This window comes from Heterocephalus glaber, unplaced genomic scaffold, assembly GCF_053883595.1.
Source record: "Heterocephalus glaber isolate CG9 unplaced genomic scaffold, H.glaber_assembly_v1.0 deba00001555, whole genome shotgun sequence".
Classification (NCBI taxonomy): domain Eukaryota; kingdom Metazoa; phylum Chordata; class Mammalia; order Rodentia; family Bathyergidae; genus Heterocephalus; species Heterocephalus glaber.
In genome coordinates this window covers 2508238-2527802 of record NW_028258346.1, presented here as the reverse complement: position 1 = coordinate 2527802, position 19565 = coordinate 2508238, and the positions used below count along the sequence as shown (strand labels likewise).

At 45.3% G+C, this 19565-nt stretch overlaps 1 long non-coding RNA gene across 1 annotated transcript in view; it reads right to left on the bottom strand.

Moving 5' to 3' along the window:
- Window positions 1–19565, bottom strand: part of LOC110350327 (uncharacterized) — a 37817-nt gene that overhangs the window by 15955 nt on the left and 2297 nt on the right. The window contains exons 3-6 of the long non-coding RNA XR_015442834.1: window positions 18489–18594; window positions 6139–6191; window positions 5696–5772; window positions 1735–5463 (exon numbers count right to left, since the gene is read on the bottom strand). This is a non-coding gene — a long non-coding RNA (uncharacterized LOC110350327). The remainder of the gene's footprint in view (window positions 1–1734; window positions 5464–5695; window positions 5773–6138; window positions 6192–18488; window positions 18595–19565) is intronic.

The window sequence follows — 19565 nt, the reverse complement described above, 5'->3', positions numbered from 1 at the left end:
AGATAGATTCCTTCCTTTTTCCTTCCCTTCTTCCTTCCTTCCCTTTTTTCTTTCTTTCAGAACTAAACAGAAGCCCTTCCACTGAACTATATGCCCAGCCTTCCCAGTTAAATCTGAATGTAAGGGAAACAATGAACAGTTTATTAGTCTAATATATATAGACTAATACTCGCAATATTTGAGCATCCTGTGTTTTATCTGGCAAGCTCTAGCATCTGAGGGCCTCTGGATCATGGAAGGCATATTCATTTCCTATGGCTGCTGGGACAAATTGCTTCCAGGTCAGAGGCTTCAAACAACTGTTTTCTTACAGCTCTGGAGGTCAGAACCCTAAAACGGGCTGGCAGGGCTGCACTCCCTCTGGAGGCACTAGAGGAAAGGCCCTCTCCTTGGGCTTCTTCAGCTTTTCCAACCACTTCCATCCTTGGCTCCTGAGCCCGCCCTCTATCTTCAAAGCCAGCAGCATAGCATCTTCTGTCATCTCTGGCTTTGGTTTCCATCCACATCTTTTCTCTAATAACAACCCTTCTGATCACACCGGGCCCACCTGGATAACCCAGCATAATTTCCTTATCTCAAGATTCTAAATCACATCTGCCAAGCCCCCTTTTCCAGGGAAAACAGCATTACCCAAGTTCCAGGGATTAGGATGTAGATGTCTTTGGGAGGCTGTTATTCAGCAAGAGTCTAAGGCACCCTCCTTTCCTGTCCCCCAAAGGGGCCTTTTGTAGGTCCTTAGGAAGCCATCTCGCTGGCGATCCCCATCGTACCCCAGTCCCTGACCCAAGCAACCTGGGTGATGCCATCAGCTAACTTCCTACAGTTTCTCAGCTCCTCTCGAATGGACACCCCAAAGAGGCTCTGTCTGCTGGGCTCTCATCTCCTCAGTAGGCAGAAATCTTGGGCTGGGGGCTTTGAAGACCCTCAAGCGACATCACAAGGTGTCCCGTTGCCTTGGACCCCAGGGACACGTTCTGGTCCTGGCCCAGCAACTGGGGAAGTGTATGCCACTCCCTACAAGCAGTTTAAAGCTCAGATCCTGGAGGTGGCCTACACATTCTTTCTCATTAGAGAAACCCTTAACTATCTGAGCAATCTTTGGTCATTTCTTAGATCTAGGCTGAAGGTGAGGTACTGTGCCAAGACTGGGAGCTGCGGGGCCAGTTTGGACACTTCATAGCAAGTTCTGCACGGATGATCTAGAACTTCTCTGAAGTGTGTGTGTGTGTGTGTGTGTGTGTGTGTGTGTGTGTGTTTTGGGGAGGGGTGTGGCAAGGGCAATCACCTATTGTTCTAAGCACTGGGTACCAGCCAGGCAACTGGAAAGTCTTGCCTATCTGGCTAGACAAAGAAAACAGTGATCAGAAATTAGGTTCACAACACAGTACACTTATGACTGACCCCACAGGCACTCGTGTTTTAACAGAGCAGAAGACAATGGTTGACTCAAATGTAAGAACCTCAGGTGAGAACATTCTCCATGTCTATGATAGGCCTTCCCAGGAGCCACAGCTGCAGCCTGTGTGGCATGCACCTTGCCTGGCCTCCCTGAACCCGGCATCAGCATTCTGCGGGGGCAGCTGGGCCCCAACACAGACGAAGAGCTGTTGATGCCGATTGGGAGGCAGCTGGAGTGGTGCCAGGAGGGCCCAGGGGCTTGGCTTGCCCACTCCGTGTTTTCAGGCTGCTAAATACCATAGACTGAGTGGCTGATAAACAGCGGAGAATTATTACCTGTGGCTCTGGAGGCTAGAAATCCAAGATCAGGGGCAAGTAGGTTCTGTCTCCAATGGCTGCCGATTTCTGGTCCATAGCTGGTGCCTTCTTGCTGTGTCCTCACACACTGAAGGGTGCGGGGGTTCCTGGAGCCTCCTTTGTAAGAGCACCAATTGCATCCCTGAGGACTGTGCCCCTGTGCGCTAACCACCTCCTAATACAGCATCACCTTGGGGTTGCGGGTGACACAAACTTTCAGGCCATAGCACGCCCTGCAGCTGGGCCATGGCCAGGTGGGCCTGGATGAGTGCAGAGGCGGCCTCCTGACCCAGGGAGAGTGTCACAGCCACAGTGCAGCAAGGTCTGCCGTGGGCACGGAGGCCAGAGCAGTGGCTGGAAGCCCGCTCATATCTCCAGAAGGCGGCTGCAGGGTTGTGTGGCACCTCTGGGCGTCCGTTCCTGTGAACTGATAAAAACTTTCTATAGTGTAGGCTTTTTATGAAGATTAAAGGAAGTGGTGTTTACACAGCACCTGGGACCTTACTGCACCCCAAAACTGTCATTTCCTTTATTTCCGCTTCTAAGAAGAATGTCAGCTTTGGGGTAGCTTTTCTGGGTGTCTACATGCAGAGAGACCAGGAGGAGTGGTTACCAGTTAGTCCCTGCATCACACTGATGCAGAGTCCTCTGGGACTAAGGACAGACCCATCATTAACTTAATCATTGGTCCTTCCCAGGTGTAACAAAATTCCTCTGGCTTCGTCTTTGGGTGTGCCTACTAGTTGTTATTCTGCAAGAACAGGTTCTTCAGCTTATAGAGATGGGGTGAGTCTGAGGTGAGCCTGTGAGGGAATCGCACCCCCTCCATACCCCACACGCATGCACACACACATGCACGCACGCATGCACGAATGCACCCATGCACACACATGAACTTCTTGGAGGCCAGGCAGGGGGAGTGCGAGCGGCAGTCTGCCACTCATCCCAGGATATCTGCACAAAGCACAGCATCATGGGAATCTCCACTCAGCCAAGGGAAACCATGTCAAACCAGCTCACAGCAGCCCTTCCTTTCGCTCATCACTCCCAGGCGCTAGACTAAGCTCTTCCAGAGCATCTTGCATTACTTCCCAGCAGCCCCATAAGGTTGGTTATTGTGCTGAATCTGCAGAGAGAAGCCGGGCGTCCAGCGATGCCAGCGTGGTGTCCACGCCAGCGCTGACTCCAGGCCCATACTGTGTGGCCTCTTTTCCTCTCTCAGGTGAGTGCTACTCAGCCATCCCCCTGCAAGCTGCCTGACCTGATATGAGTTTGCAGAAACCTTTAAGCTCAGTACTCTCTGCCCTCCTGCCGACGACCAGGGCTCTGCCAGGTCCTTATCCTGCACTCTGAGCACCCCAAGAAGGCAGAGGGAGATTCCACAGCACCCATCTGCTCTCCTCCACTGGCCCCTCGGGTGAGGGGGTGGCTTTACCCTTCGACCACAGCTTCGAGCTGAGGCTTTCCTTGGCTTCAGCAGGCAGCACGACAAGGGAGGATTTTGCATGGACAGCACAAGCTCCAAGGTCCCTCTCTTTGACTCGGGGACTCAGCAGACACAGCACCCAAGGGAGACTGAAGTTGGGGACCACAGCTGCCATCTGCCCTGTCCCTTAAGTCCCTGAAAGGCATCTCCCAGGGGCAGGCTACAGGCTCCTGCCTTCAGGGGAGCCAGACCTCAGTGCAGCTCCCTGGGAGACAGGTGTGAGGGAGGGAGGTGCTAATCCTGGCTTCTCCCCTGAACTGAGTACTACCCAGGCCTTCCCTGAATCAGCAGCCCTTCCTGGAGGCCTGGAGAAGGTGGCAGACACCACAGTAAGCTCCTGATAAGGATCAAATGCTGTCCCCCTGGCGTTTCCAGTCTGAAAGGAGGCCCGGAAGCTGAGTGTCCACCGTAACACCAGCAGCTCACACCACAGCAGTCCTGACCCCTTCCAGGCTGCTTCATAACTGCAGCCCAAGCCAGAAACGTCCATCAGCATTTGTTCCTCTGCCTCTGTGCCCCTTCTTCACCTGCCCAGGAAGCTTGTGTTGGTTGAATGAAGTCATGGGAATGAACGAGATCCTCACAGTGAACTGGGAGGTGGTCAGGGTTACACACTCACACTTACAGTAAGGAGGGAAGGGGATAATGGTTTTGGGGAACAGGGGTGCCAGATTTAGCAAATTCAAGTAAGTATAGGATTTCCAGCTAAATTTGAATTTCAGCAAAACAGTAAATGATTTGTTCAGGATAAGAATGTCTTGTGGCTATTTGGAATATAATTATATTTACAAATTCCTGCTACTTGGTAAGCTGAGGCAGGAGGATTGCAAGTTCAAGGCCAGCCTGGGCAACTTAGAGACTCTGTTTTAAAAAGTTTTAATACTTTAAAAGGGCGAGGGGAATATAGCTCAGTGGTAGAGCACTTGCCCAGCATGTACCAGGTCCTAGGTTCAATCCCCAGGACCGCAAAATATAAATATTAAAAATCCCTCATTGTTTATCTAAAATTCAAATTTAGCTGGGCATCCTGTACTGTTTGGCCACCTAGTTTGGGACCTAACATACATTAGATGTCATCTCTACATTCTTACATTTGCCCTCATCCAGCCCTGGGAGAGAGCAAATGTTAGGTGATATTTACCCCGTACAGGTGAGGGGAAAGATGCCTTGCTGGGTGGCCTGAATCGCCAACTGTGACGCCCTTCGGAAAAATTGGGTGGAACTGGAATGTGGAGCCGCTTCCTTTCCCTACTCTGAAGTGGGCCGGGGGATCCGGAGCAAGGGAAGGCTGGGCTTGGCCCTCCACTGGGGGGATCTGTACATCCTTGAGGCCAAGGAAGGCTGATGCCAGAGGAAGCTGCAGCTCCGACAGCCATAGCACAGGTGTGCGGGCCGGACCCAGAGCTCCCGTGAGTGGCACCAGGCCTGCAGGTGAGAGACAGCCCCGCATCTGCTTCCATGGCCCACAACTAGTGCCTTGTACCTAGGGGTCAAGGGTATCAGGTAGAACACCTGGACACTACACCCACAATAACAGCCTCAGTAGTAACAACAATATGCTGTTGGTCACAGGTGCCAGGCGTTGTGGTAATTCAATTTGTTTTGATTTTTTGTTTGTTTGTTTGTTTTGTTTTGTTTCTGAGACAGGGTCTCACCCTATAGTCCAGGCTAGCCTCAAACTCATGGCAATCCTCCTGCCTCAGCCTCCTGAGTGCTGGCATCATAAGCATGAACCAACATGCCCAACATTTTTAAAGGAAAATAAGAGAATAGTTTACTCTGAGGCAAATATGAGTAAACTGCGCCCAGGATTACAAACTCAAATTGCTTTTTTTTTTAAAAAAAAAATGTATTATTATATGTTTGCAATACATAGTGATTACATTCAGCTTGGGGTAATAACTCATTTTACATCCACTCTTTCTTGTAATCTTCACCACCACAATCAAACAATAATTTTATTACAATTACTCATGGCCACAATTTCGAGCATTACTTTATGTTGCTATTTCACTTAACATGAACAACAGTCCTATCAGGTAAGTACCATTATCGACGTTTCAGATGAGGATCAGAGACATAAAGAAGTGTGCCCCAGATCACAGCCAAGAGAAGTAAAAGCTAAATCTGCCTTATTCTGAGGCCGCACGCTTCCTGCTGCTCCACACGGCTCTGGGGAAGCCCGCAGAGGCTCATGGGGCTCCTACCAAGGCAGCTTGTCCCTGTGGGAGACAGGGAAGCAGGGCACACGACGCCAGTTCCAGCCAGCTCTCCCCTCCCTTCACCCAAATGTCAGTGTCAGAACACTTGTCACTTCCCCTGGGGCCAGGACTAAAGCTTCAAAATAAGCTGAGCCCCACAGTGCCACTGGTTTATAAATTCCCACGAGGACTGCCCTTTCGTTCCCCATCCAAGCCAGGGTTAGTGAGTGCCTGACTTGGCTCTGGCGCTCACCTTCCTGTTGAGGCCGCTTTCCAGCCCCAGGCCTCGCCACTGGTCGGTGGAGCCAGGAGACCCAAGCACTCCCTTCCCTGCAAATGAGAAACCAGTCTTCCCAAATCAATGTATGGCTTCATTAATTCCATTCAAAACTCTGCAGGACTGTTTGGTGAAACTACCCAAACTGGAAAGAATAAGCAAGAAATTTAAGGGAGACAATAATAATTGTTAATGACCAGTATGTCTTCGTTTTAACATTTATTAAAGTAAAATTGCAAGTAGAAGCAAGTCATAGGCAGACACATTAATAAAGTGGAATGAAGAGCCCAGAAATGTATCTCATACAAAGTACTTGACATACAATAAAAGATGCACCTTGAATCAAAGATGAAGTGATGAATTATTTAACAAACGGCTATAAGGAAATGGGGACTTGGAAAAATATGAATTTAAAATACCGTGTCGTGGTTCCGCCACCTGCCTCGAAAGCTCAAGGTCCCAAGTTCGATTCCTGATACAAAAAAAAACACACCATGTCACCACACACTTAAAAATCCTTCCTGCTGGAGATGTAGCTTAGTAGTAGAGTGCTTGGTGAGCATACACAAGGTCCTGGGTTCAATCCCCAGTGCTGCAAAAACCCAGACAAACAGAAACCATTCCAGATAATTGTTAAAATGTTAAAAAAATAATAATAATAAGCCAAAAAATCAGTGAGTTTTATATTACTTCTGGATAGGGAAAGCATAAAAGCAACAGGAAAAAGTCACAAAGGAAATGATTGCTTAATCAGGAAAAACTTAAAATTCTTATACAGCATCAGTAAATACAAATTTGTACACTTGTGCAATTAGCTTCTGATGAAACAGACAGAAGACATGAGGGACACACTCAAACCACATCCAAACTATAGCAACGAAAAATATGCATAAGGACTCCTCCCCCACGGTCTCCCAACTCCATTTTGTTACAGTTTGACACAAGTGACTCCATTTTGATTCTGACAACTTTCCCAACTGCCTCTTTATATCTTTGGGGCACTTTTTAATTTAATTACTTACCTTTGTTAAATTCATTTGTGTATTTCCTTTTATATTAGAGATGTCATACCAGTGTCATATAGTTTCTCATTTCTGTTTCAACTTTATTACTCAATATGAAAAGGCATTTTATAAAATCTATGTTTTCAAATCTATAAAATATTCCTTTGTATTTTCTCTTTGGTATCATGTCTTCACTTCAAGGCTAAAAATATTCACTTGTATTTTAGTATTTTATGAGTTTTCATATTTGAATATTTTATTATCTCCTATTTATTTTCACATAAGGAATAAGGATCCAGCTTTATAGTTTGTGTATTAACAGTTGATTCAGAGACTTGAAAAATTCCCTTTATCATACATATGAGCTAACTTCTGATATTTATTTAAATTCACTCACATTCTCAGCTGCGTCTTTCTAAATCGTCTTGTTCCATTGACCTGTCTGTTTCTGTATTAGTTTCGGACACACTTGGTACCTATTACTTAATTTTATTTATTTATTTGGGGGGGGTACTAGGGATCGAACTCAGGACCTTGTGCTTGCAAGGCAGGCACCGGAACCACTGAGCTAAATCCCCAGGCCCCTATTACTTAATTTTCAAAATGCAGGAGAGCGAGTACTTTCTTTTCACTTGTGTCTTCCAGAACAGTCTTGCCCCTTCTCACATGCAGTTTGAGAATTCATTTGGAATCCCACAGGATTTATAAGTCAGTTTGAGCCTGTAGCTCTTGTTAATACTGTATCCTCCCATCCAATGACATGGTTTGTTTCTCCATGAATTCAAGTCTTAGCTCTCTCAGGATGGTTTCATAAACATTTTATTTGGTTTTTGATTATATGTATGTCTAACTATTTTCTTTTGTTGATGCTATTGTGATAGAATATGCTTTCCTTTATATTTTCTAACTGGGTATTGATGTAAAAGAATTGAATGTTTATATGTTTTCATACCTGTATACTCTCCTGAACACCATTATTTCCAAAAGTTTTTTTTTTCTTTCTTTCTTTTTTTTTTTTTGATACCAGGGGTTGAACTCAGGACCTTGCACTTGCTGAAGCAGGTGGCAGAACCACCAAGCTAAATCCCTGGCCCTGTATTTTTCTTTTTTTATAATTCACTTTGTAGGAAAAGATAACATCATCAAATGAAGATAACCTTGTCTTCTCTCTAATATTTAGATACCTTGTTTAATAATCTTACTCCTTATATTAACTAGTGCCTTCAGATAATGATAATGGTGATGTTTGTCTTTCTCTGACTTTAATATGAGTCATGCTATAGGTTTTCATATGACTTTTCAGTATCAAAATGATCATGGGGTTTTCATATAAGGTTGATTATATGAATAGGCTTCCTAACGTTTTTTGTCTCTGCATTCTTAAAATTAATTTAACCTTGTTATAGTACATTCTTAAAGTACATTGAGGGCATTACTTACTTACACATTTTTAAAGTACGTTAATGGATTTTATTTTATTTTATTTTTCTTTCTGTTTTGTTGTTGTTCTTTTCTTTTCTTTTCTATTTTTTGTACTGGGGATTGAAACCAGGGCCTTAGCATTGAGCTGTATCCTTCACCCTTTTATAAATTTTTTAATTTCAGGGCTTCACTAAGTCACTAAGTTGTCCAAGCAGGGCTGAAGCTTGCAATCCTCCTGCCTCAGCTTCCCAGGGTGCTGGGATTACAGGTATGCACAAGAATATCCATCCAGCTTTCCTTTATTTTTTATAATAACTACATGTTATTTTTATGATAAATTATTTTAAATATATACCACCAAAGGAGACTGATAAAGACATATTTGCAGTTTTCACTGGAAAGGGAAATGAGACATGAGCTCTACATTCTCTATCCCCTGGTGAATCTCTTCAGGCATCAGCACTTTCCCCTTGTGGTCTGTGCCCCAACCCTGATGATCTAAAACTGAAAAATCCATATTTACAGAAAATAGAATTACATTTGACTATGCTTCAAACTCAGGACTTCTCAGATCATAAAAAGCCAGAGCAAACTAATCTCAGGACACAACGAACAGGAAATCCTATGGCTACTAAGGGGCAAGATGGCGTTGACTATTTGCTCTGAACACTGTTTTGCAGTCAGGCATTGCTTCTCGGTCTTTTGGCTAAGATCAAGTGTAAACTACAGTCAGGTATAAACCATGTCTTTGCTATTACAAAAGCAAGCAATTTGTTTGAGGATCTCAGTAAAACTAGGAAGTGCCACTTCTATAGAAAATCCCCATCAGAGAGTGAGTGGGACAAGAGGGACTGTAAACAGTCGTAGCTACACACAGCAGACCTGGGCCCTCACACATGCACCCAGACGGAGGTATTGACATCTTTCTTCCAAAGTTTCTGAAGCATGCATACATTTCAACTTCCTTGAGATGTTTTTCTTTTTAAATGCTTGAGCTATGAGTCATTTAAAAAAAAACTTTTTGGATTTCTTTTATCCAGATGATCAAGTTAGCCTTCAACTGAAGGCAGAGGCAAGGGTTGGACTGGGAGGCACTCAGACTTCTGAAGATATTTTATTGGCCCACTATGTGACTGCACCAATAGTTAAAAAAGAAAAACTAACCACTCAGCAAAAGAATCCATTCTTCTTTCCATCCTTAAAGGACGTCAAAACTTGTCAGTCTTTTGCCATTGGTTTAGCTGCAAAGATACAACAGGTGCTGCGAGTGGTGGCGCACGCCTGAAATCCCAGAGCTCAGGGGCTGAGGCAAGAGGATCGCCAAGAATTGAAGGCCAGCCTGGGCTATATAGTGAGACCCTGTCTCAAACAAGAAGAAGGAGAAGGAGAAGGAGAAGAGGAGGAAGAGGAAGAGGAAGAAAAGATACGACACAGTTTTTTCTTTCCAAGGAACTCACACTCTAAGAGAAAGAGACTTTAAAACACAATTACACTGATATAGGATCTATAGAAAGATTTGCAAAAGGTGGAAGGTTCCCTACCTGGCAGCTTCCCAGAGGAGCTGGTGCCCAGGCTGGAAGGACACACTGAGGCTGCCAGGCCAGGAAGACTGGTAAGAAGCCAGGACCCCACCCCCGGGGGAACGGCAGCCACTGTGCATCCTTGAATCTAAGACACCATGTGGCATAAGACTCGCCATGGGTTTCTCAGCAATTTAGCCCAACAGTGGCACAACCCTGAAAATGATCCTCCCTATGTTCGCATTCCAAGCACCTCAATCTTCTTACACTACTCCGGACCCTGTTAAAATTGCATGTTCTTTTTAAAAATGTCACATTTCTAAGATAGTTTTATGTTCACACCAAAAGTGAGAGGAAGGTATACAGACTTCCCTTATCTCTCCACACATGCATGGCTTCACTGGAGTCATATATTTGTCTCCACTGATGACCCTACACTGACAGCCTTATTACTCAAAGTGTTTAGTTTAGAATAGAGGTGTCCCCCCGACCCCGGTTTTATACATCCTGTGGGTCTGGACAAATGTACAGTGACATGTAGCCACCATGATAGTGTCACACGGAGTAGTTCACTGCCCTAAAAATCTTCTGGGCTCAACTGTCAACAGAATCCATTTATATACACATTAGTAGATCACTTTCTTCTTTAGAATCAAAACCAACCTTTAAGTCCAAGCCTGATTGATATTTAGCATCTGAAAATCCTTAGGAATAACATTTGGCCTTCTGCAGCTATTGAAAGCAACCACAGTGACATACTGTTCTCATAGCCAGGACTTATGCACCCGACCTCAGCAACACTTTCAAAATTGACCAAAGAGTTCAAGGCCTGGGGAGGAAACCTAGGTTTGTCTGTGTTTTGCATTTCCTCTGGAAAGTCTCTTCTTTCGTTTGAACTCAAAGAAATTCCTTTTTTTCTTCAGTGCCACATTATGGCAATAAAATGACTTCTTAAAGTCAACCAGAAGCTTTTGGCAAACTCTCCAAACTTTACAAATTCTGAAAATTCTAGGATCTAGATCTATCCTAAGATTTGGCCATTTCTACTGCAGTCAATTCCATTGTGTGACACACGCAAGCCCATTTCTGAAATTTCATTTTATGCCACACCATTGCGTGACCTTTCTGAAGACATTAAGTAGTAATTAAGATTCAAAATTTAAGTTACAGTTACTAATTCAAGGTGTCATCTAAGCAAAGGACTCAGAGAGGTGAGATGGACTAAGCAGACAATGCCAAGTCAAGTCCTCCTGCAGACAGAGCTGTTGGCAAGTTCCTGTCATTAGGAGTGAAAGACCCAGCCAGGAACTGACAACTAACTGCGCTAAGTGCACTTCTGTGTGGCCCACGAGCCAAGGGTGAGTTTTCCTTTTTCAGATGGTTGAATAAAATTTGAAAGAGAAATTTCATGAAACTCTAATTTCAGGGTCTATAGATAAAGTTGTATCAAGACACATGATGTAGTCCAATTTTAGAAATAATAAAAGTATGAAAAACTACAATGTCTTTGATGGAACTCAGGAAATCAGAAATATCTGCTCTGCTCCCATGCTTAGACAGAAGGGATAAGGAGAGACGGAAAGAAGCTAGAGAAGGACAAAGATCAGGGAGGAGTTCACTTGCTGATGTCTTTCTTAAACGTTTAGGATGGAGATGCCTGAGTGTGTTTGTGTGAGAGTCAGGAGAGAAAAGAGGCCTCCTACAGTTTACACCTGAGGGAGCCAAGCATGTAAAGAGGTTAAGTATCTCCAGCAAACTCTTTCTTTTTTTTTTTTTTTCTGGTACCAGAGATTGAACCCGGGTCCTTACGCTTGCGAGGCAGGCAGTGGAACCACTGAGCTAAATCTCCAGCCCATCCAGCAAGCTCCTAAGTCCCCATTTTGTAGATGAAGGAACCAAGGCCAAATAATCCATGCAAGTTCACATGGCTCATAACCCGGCAGAACCAACTCTTTGATCCAGGTCAGTGTGACTCCAGGCCCATGTTCCTAACTACTAAGCCGCCTAAGTTCCTAGTTCCCAGGTAGATTAGCACAGTGTATTAGTCGGGATCCTCCAGGGGAGCAGCACCAGTAGAGTGTGTGTACAAGAGGGGGTTGGTTAGACTGGCTTACAGGATCAGAGGATGGAGGCTACAGAGGTGGGGAACTAGTAGATGCTCAGTCCAAGAAGCTGGAAGCAGCCCCAGTCTGAGGCTGACGCCTGGAAGCTCCCTGAGAGTCGCTGGTGTGAGTCAGCATTGAAGGGCTGAGGAAGCTGGACTCTAATGTCTACAGGTAATGGCAGTGGCAAGAAATGCACCTGCTCAAGTCGAGCTAGCATGCCCATGTGCTTCCCCTTCCTTCTGTTTTTTTGTCCCATCTGGGCCCCAGCCTATTGGACACACCTTTTACCTTCATGATGGGTCTTCCCCACCTTAGTTCACTGATCCGTATGTATGCCAGTCATCTGTGAAACTCCATCACAGACACACCCAGAAGTGTACTTTACTGATTCCTTAGGCATCTCTACGCCGTCTAACTGACAGCCAAGATCAACCATCATTCACACAGAGACCCCCAGTTCCCACAAGTTAGTGTTGGAGTAAGAAGTCTTGCTATATCTAGTCAAAGCTCTGTTTATATGTGATGCTGCTTCCCTGTTAAAAGCCATATTCCCAATTTCTATAGACAAATTTGTACTGATTTTTATAGAGAGGGTTCAAACTCTTTCCTGTGAAATTTTTCCCTTGGAAAAGTCAGATGATATCAACTATTCTTTCATCATTTTTATGAAAATGTATAAAAACTCAGAATGTTAAGACCAATGGTATCTCCCTCGTGTAATAAAAGAAAAACTGAGACAGAATGAAAAGAAACTCGGAGAGCTGGCTGGGGTTTGTGAGAATGTCAAGAACATCCATGAAAGGCCAAATGAACAAAGAGAAAGGGGGACGCTGGGGTGTGTGAGCTTATCCACTGTGGCCTCCTGGGCTACCACAGTGGCCAGTGAGCCCTGGAGTATGACAGCAAAATAAAGCCGAAGCAGGGTTACTGTGGCCTGGCTTCTCCTCAAAGAAGGATGGTTTGCTTCCCATCCCCTCCAGCTGGCTGGTGGCAGGTGGCAGCCTGAGTCACACGGAAGGGACTCGGCTGTCTGGGGTTACACTTCCTCCTCCCCACAACAGAGGCCCTCTGCCAAGCGAATGTGTCTGCAAATGTCTCCACCTACAACTTGCAAAGAACCCCCAGGTGTGTGTCTGGGATGACTGGCCAAAGCTGAAGCGACCATTTCTTCACTTGGTAGATAACAGGGGGTGTAAGGGGGACACACAATGGCACTGACATGAGACACCCTAAGTCAGGATGAAAGAGAGGAAGCAGTTCCACACGGACAGATCTTGTGATAATTGCAGCTCAAAAATAAAACAAGTCCCTCCTCACATGGTGTCTCACACCTCCAGCTAATGCTGTGACTGCTCTGCAAAGGGAAGTTGGCACAAGCCACTGAAAGAGCACGTCTCACTCCTGCAAGGCCTCCACTCTGGGAGCCAGGAGTGCAGCTGGACCATGCATGTGCCATGGGGATCTACATCTGCAGTACTCTGGTCTGTCCCTTTCTCTCTCTAAGCAGGGGTTAAAGGGTAAGTGGGACTTCAGAGAGGTCACAGGGCAGCCACAGTAGGGGGAGAAACAACCGGAGGATGAACGAGCTCTAACCTAAAATCTTTCCAGTTGTTCTCCTCCCCCACCTGTGAGTGTTAAGTGGTTCAGTCTCAAGGTCCAACAGAAGTCTAGAACTGCACTGCAGTAAATAAAGTTGGACTAAGCCATTGCATAAAAGATAGCTTGAGTTTCTAGAAAAAGAATAAGCACTTTTAATTTTGTATAGGCAGTAAAACCTTGTGGAAGGGAAGCTCCACACAAAGCCCTCCCTGCCCTAAATGACCAGGTGCTGTGGCTGGGCGTGGCTGAGTGAGGAGATCCACTCAGCCCCACCTGCATATCAGCTTGTGCAGGTGGGGAGGAGCTGTTAATAAATTGTGATATCCTGGCTCACCGGACTATTAAATCAGAATCTCAGCAGTAAAGCCTGGGCACTGAGTAGTTTCACACAACCATCCCCTCCCACACACACCCAAGCTGTGCAGCCAGAGCTACCTAAAAGGTAGCTCTGAGGGAGAAGTCTTATGCAAATTGGGGTGCCCATAGCAACCACCGAATACAATATTCAGACACAAAATATGTGTCAGTATCCCCAAGCCACAGGCCCCAACTATGAGATGATGTTCCAGGAGTATGGCTGGCTTTACACTGCTTTCTCTCCACCTCCCCAAGCTGCTGCAGGGAGTGGATGTGCAAGTTACGTTGCTCTTTGGAAGCAAACACTTCCTACTGGGACCGTCCATCAAGGTCCCCACCCCTGGCCAGTCTAATCCTCCCTCCCAGGAACCTGACTCAGCATAGATTAACACAGGAGCAGAAAGCGGCCCAAGCTGAATTACGCTGATATCAGCCCAGGCAGGACTAACCAGGAGTCCTGGAGCTGCTCTGATGCCTAAGTCCCGGATGTTCAGCCCTTCCTTCAAGTCTGAGCTGGCAAGGATTCAAAAGACCCCTCTTTGCTTTAATTAGCCAGCATTAGCTTCTATTGCTTGCAATCAAAGAACTTGAATTTATTGATCCAAGAAGATTAAGTTTTGCTCTGGTGAATAGCCCCAAACCTCAGTGGCTTAAAACAAGAAGACTGGTTTCTTGCTTATGCTATATAGCCATCTACTGGGACCCACTGGGACCCAGCTGTCTGTCATCCACTGGAGGAGCTCCCAGCTGATGGAACAGCCATCCCTGGAATAGCATCAGTCCCTGTGGCAAGAAAAAGAGCCAGGCAGAAGGGCCGGGGGAGTCTCACTACACCCTTTAAATGCTCCAGCCCCACAGAGTACATTCCAGTGTTCCCAGTTTACCAGCCAGAACCCAGCAGTCTTCCCACTGTCCAGCCCAACTGCAGAGTGCAACCTCAAAGTGCAAGATGTGCCCAGTAGCACAACTGGTCTTCAGCTACTTTAGGATAACAATGATTTGAGTGTACTGAAGACAATCAGTTACAGTATAGTCTCAGTAAGATTTTGCAGGCTAGCTTGGAAACCTAACCACTATTCCAAACAGCGTTCTTACAGGAAAATAAGTGCCAAGTTTCAAGCTGCTGATTTATAAAATAAGTTGGAACACAATCTGTTAGTAAGTTCATATACTTAAAATATTATTTTAGAAACATAGCCCCAGAATTTGACAGGCTGAATTGAATTATTCAACCATAGCCAGGAAAACCAGGGCCAGCTACATGTTTTGCAGGGTCCAGTGTTTGGAATCTCATGTTCAAAAAGCAGGAGAGAAGAGCAATTAAATGCTGGGGACGGTAGCCCAGTGGTAGAGTGCTTACCTAGGAAAAAAAAGCCATTAAAAATGCATTAAAATATAAAGTTTTTTTTCTTCCAATCTCTCTCTCTCTCTCTCTCTCTCTCTCTCTCTCTCTCTGTCATGATTTTTTCTTTACCATTAAATAAGCTGTTCTCAATAGAGGGAAAGTAAAACTTAAAAATTGTTAGCTAGAGTGTTACTCTTCATTTTTACATTGTATAATGCCAGCTTCAAATGTGAATATGAGAGTTTTTGTTTGGTTGGTTAATTTTTGTTTGTCTTGTTTTGTTTTTATTTTTGCAGTACAGGGAATTACAGCCAGGGCCTTCACACTGAGCTACATCCCCAGCCATGTTTAGGGTCTCCCTAAGTTACTCAGGTAGGGTTCAAAATTGTGATCCTCCTGCCTCAGTCTCCTAGATTACAGGGATTGCTGCGATTACAGGCCTGTGCCACCAGGCCTGCTTTCAAACATAAAAGCATTTTATACACTTTGCATTTCAGATTTGCTATATGCATACGTCTTTTATTCTTAACAGAACAGTGGAAATGCTACACAAAACTAGGTTAACTCATTTTATTTCACATCTTAATTCAAGGCAGACAACTAACGCCCTACCTTTAGCTTACTGACCAGTGAGCGCAGACAGAAAGGAAGGGCAGTATGATTTCCCTATCTGTCCCATCCCTTCTGTGTCTTCATTTTCAATGTTAAGTCATTGGCTGATACAGGGAAGGAACAAGAGTAAGAGAGGACAGGATAGGGTTCCAGTTTCCTCCTTCCTTCTGTGTTCAAAGCCAGGTCTATCTTGGACACAACAAACACTCAGCCTTTCAGACTGTCTGAAGCCCTACTTCCTTGAGTGTTATTGCAGTTTGGATGGCAAGTGTCCCCTCAAAGCCTCATGTTTTCAGAGGTGGGGCTTTGGAGGTGACTGGATCATGGGGCATGATAGCTGACTTGCTGTTTGAAGGTGGGGCTTGGTTGGAGGTGGATCACTGCGGGTGTGACCCAAGGATGTACCTCCCTCCCTGGTTCCTTGCTGCTTCCTGACCTCCATGATGTGAGCAGCTTTCGTCCACTAGACCTTTCCACCGTGCTCTTCCTGCCTTGGAGCCAGCTGACTATGGACTGAATCCTCAAAAACTGTGAACCAAACTAAACCTCTCTTCTCCTCCTTTAAGTTGTGGGCATTGGATATTGTGTTCCAGTAATGGGAAGGTGATGAAGACAGGTATACACACAACACACTTTCCTTTGACCTGCTTTGAGTGCTATTGTACTCCCCATACGTGGCCCACTGGAAGGAAGTCTGTTCCTGGGCATCATGAGCACCCCCTGCATTCACAGAGGGAAGGGCTGTCATTGAACACTCACACTATATGCACCTCCTTCATGTGCGTGCTCTGTAAGCCTGCTGGACTTTAGTCCCAAACAGATATTCAAAGAAAAATTTCTTAAGGATTTTGAGTTGATGACAGCAGAGCATTAAACCAAACACAGGCCCCTTCTCAGGCTCTCTGTGGTTACACAGCACACTCCCAAGAGGACAACCATATCCCCTCACCTTTAATCCTTTCACAAAATCAACCCATTTCATAGTTACAATTTGGAGTACACTGTACTGAGAGGTAGGAAGAGGGCTCGAGCATGGGGCTGCTGTTATTCATTCACTCTACAGGTATTTATTGAGCACCTACCATTTGTCACATGGTGTTTTAGTGCTGGAGATAAAACAGTAAACAAAAAGCCCTGGCCTCATGAAGTTTACTGTCTGCTAGGAAAGGGAGAGAATAAACAAAACATGTAATAAAATATATAGTATGTAAGATGGTGCTAAGTGCCAAGGAAGAAAACATACAGCAGGGAAGGAGTGGGAAAGATTGGAGGGGGTGGAGGGTACAGCTTTAGATGTTGACATATTAATGTTTTCATGGCCACGCAGTAGTGAGGAGAGATGATGCTGCAGGAGAACACTGACGGGAAATGGAAGGTGCTGGGGGCTGGAGGACGGGAACCCGAGCTGTGGTCGTGTGCTGCCCAGGAGCTCCTCACCTTCTGGCCAAGCTGCTCTCTTTGGCGTGCTGTGAAATGAGTTTCACTGAAGGTAAGGTTCTCACAGCCCACATGTAAATCAGTCTTTCAGTCAAAGTTTCCACCTCAGCAGCTAAGTAAGCTAGCTGATAAGACACCATAACTTCAGCCAAGGTTGGTGTGACTTTGTGTGTTCGACTTCCGCATACCACCCTGTAAGCCACATGTCCAATCTGCCTAAGTGGGAGACGCTCGGGGAGATGACTTCTGCTTTACTCTGCCCGGCTCAGCCTACACCAGAGCCGCAAAAACATCACACAGCTGAGTCTTTTTAAACAGCCCTAGAAACCACTCAATTCAGACTCCAGGAGTAGTGCGTACTGATTTCTGTTTACATTTTAAAATGAGATTACAATGCATTTCTGGACAAATACTCAACAGGTATGAAAATGGAAATGTCTTAAAACAAGTACAATTTCCTCTCTACCCCTTGCTTTCATGTTTTCCTCCCTCTTCTAGTAAATCAGTAGACAAAGATTACCAGAAGGCTCTCTGGGACCTTGTTCTCAATTCAGTTTTACATCCCAGGTTCAAATGCCACTTCTATTAATTTTTAAAAGTCTGCTTGTTGGGGGAGAAGAAAGTATACTGTCACTTTTAAAAATAAAAATGTTGGGCCAGGGATCTAGCTCAGTGGTTCCCCCACTTGCCTCAAAAGCTCAAGGACTCAAGTTTGATCCCCGGAACCAAAAAAAAAAAAGTGAAACTGTTGGTGCACACCTGTAATCCCAGCACGCCGGGAGCCTGGGGCAGGAGGATCACAAGTTGCAACCTGGACAATCTGTTGACTTAGCAAGACCCTATTTTAAAACAAAACAGGGCTGAGGATGCAGCTCAGTTGGAAAGTCCTGGGTTCAATCCCCCAAATAAGTAAGAGGAAATCAGCATAAAATATGCTAACCATCCATACCTGGGTCCAGGCACTGCCCTCGTCCTTGTGCCCTCTTTAACCTGGGCAGAGTTCAACCAGGTCTTTCAAGATTGTGCTCCCGGCAGAGACCTGGGTGCTGGGGCCATGGGCAGAGGAGACTGAGGTACTCGCCAACAGGCCGGGTTCATTCTGGGCTCCCTCACTGGCTACTCATCCATTCACCACTCCTGTGGGACCTGGGGCTGAATAGGCCCTGGCGGGATCCATTATTTGTTGGCAGATTCTGCCCACGTCCCTTCTACACCGACAGCGCCATCTCGGAAGCTGGCTTTGTCTCCCGCCTCATTGTCCGGTTCCGGCTGCGTCCCTGCATTTTGAGGCCCTTAACGAACTTCGTGAAGTCCAAGAGACAAGAAAAGGGGCAGTCAGACAGGACACACTGGTCTCACTCTTCTTACCAGTCCATCGGATTCCAAGGAGCCTCCGCATCTTGAATAGATAGTGAAAGGTTAATTCGCAGCTGCGCCCTGTTGACCCCGCCGTCGTAGCTCAACGTGCAAGTTTCTAGGTAAAAATAAAAAGCCACCGCTGGCTCCTCGAAGGTAACAGACGTACCACTTTGGGCAGGGTACCGATGGTGGGGAAAGCTGTGTGTGAGCACACGGGAGCTCTACCATTTGCCTGATTTTGGTGAAAAAATACATTAAAGACTTTTTAAAACTATATAAGGAACTATAGCTGTAAATAAAAAACAATACGGAAATCTCCCAATTTAAAACAGTTTTTATAGCACAGCCCCAACTGTTCACATGCACCGTGGAATGGAATGAAAGGAAATGAAAATTAGTAATAGAAATATTCTTTACCCTTAGTAGCTATTTGCACATAATCTGACATTCAAGTGTATCTTAAAACCAAATATTTTAGTTCATTGAAGATTCATCAAACATTCGCTTTACTCTGAACTCTATACTTTAATTCTTAGTGACATTTTAAAGATAACTATGAGGAAAGTGTTACTGTTATCCCCATTGAACAGAAAGGAAACAGGATTAAATAGGTTAAGAAAACTTACAGGAAATTTGGGTTCTAGCAAATCACAAATCTCAGCTTTCTCAACTGCACATAACCATTTGACCTAGACCTCTCCAAGTGGAAACTTCCATCACTGTGTTTGCATAGAGAATCACTTCAGGGGAAAGCTGGAGATAAAAGAATGCTAAAGCTCACATTCTGACCTTGGATGCTCTACCCAAGACTGACCAGTTCATACTTACATACGAGAACACACACATTTGTGCGTGTTATGCACACATAGATAAGCAGCCTCTACTCCTTATGTCATAACTTAGGCTAAGGTTCCTATATTACAAAAATGTAGACTAAGAGGGCCTGGGGATTTAGCTCAGTGGTTTTGCTACCTGCTGCGCAAGTGCAGGGACCCGGGTTCGATCCCCAGTACCAAAATATATATATATATATGAGAGAGAGAGAGAGAGAGAGAGAGAGAGAGAGAGAGAGAGAGAGAGAGAGAG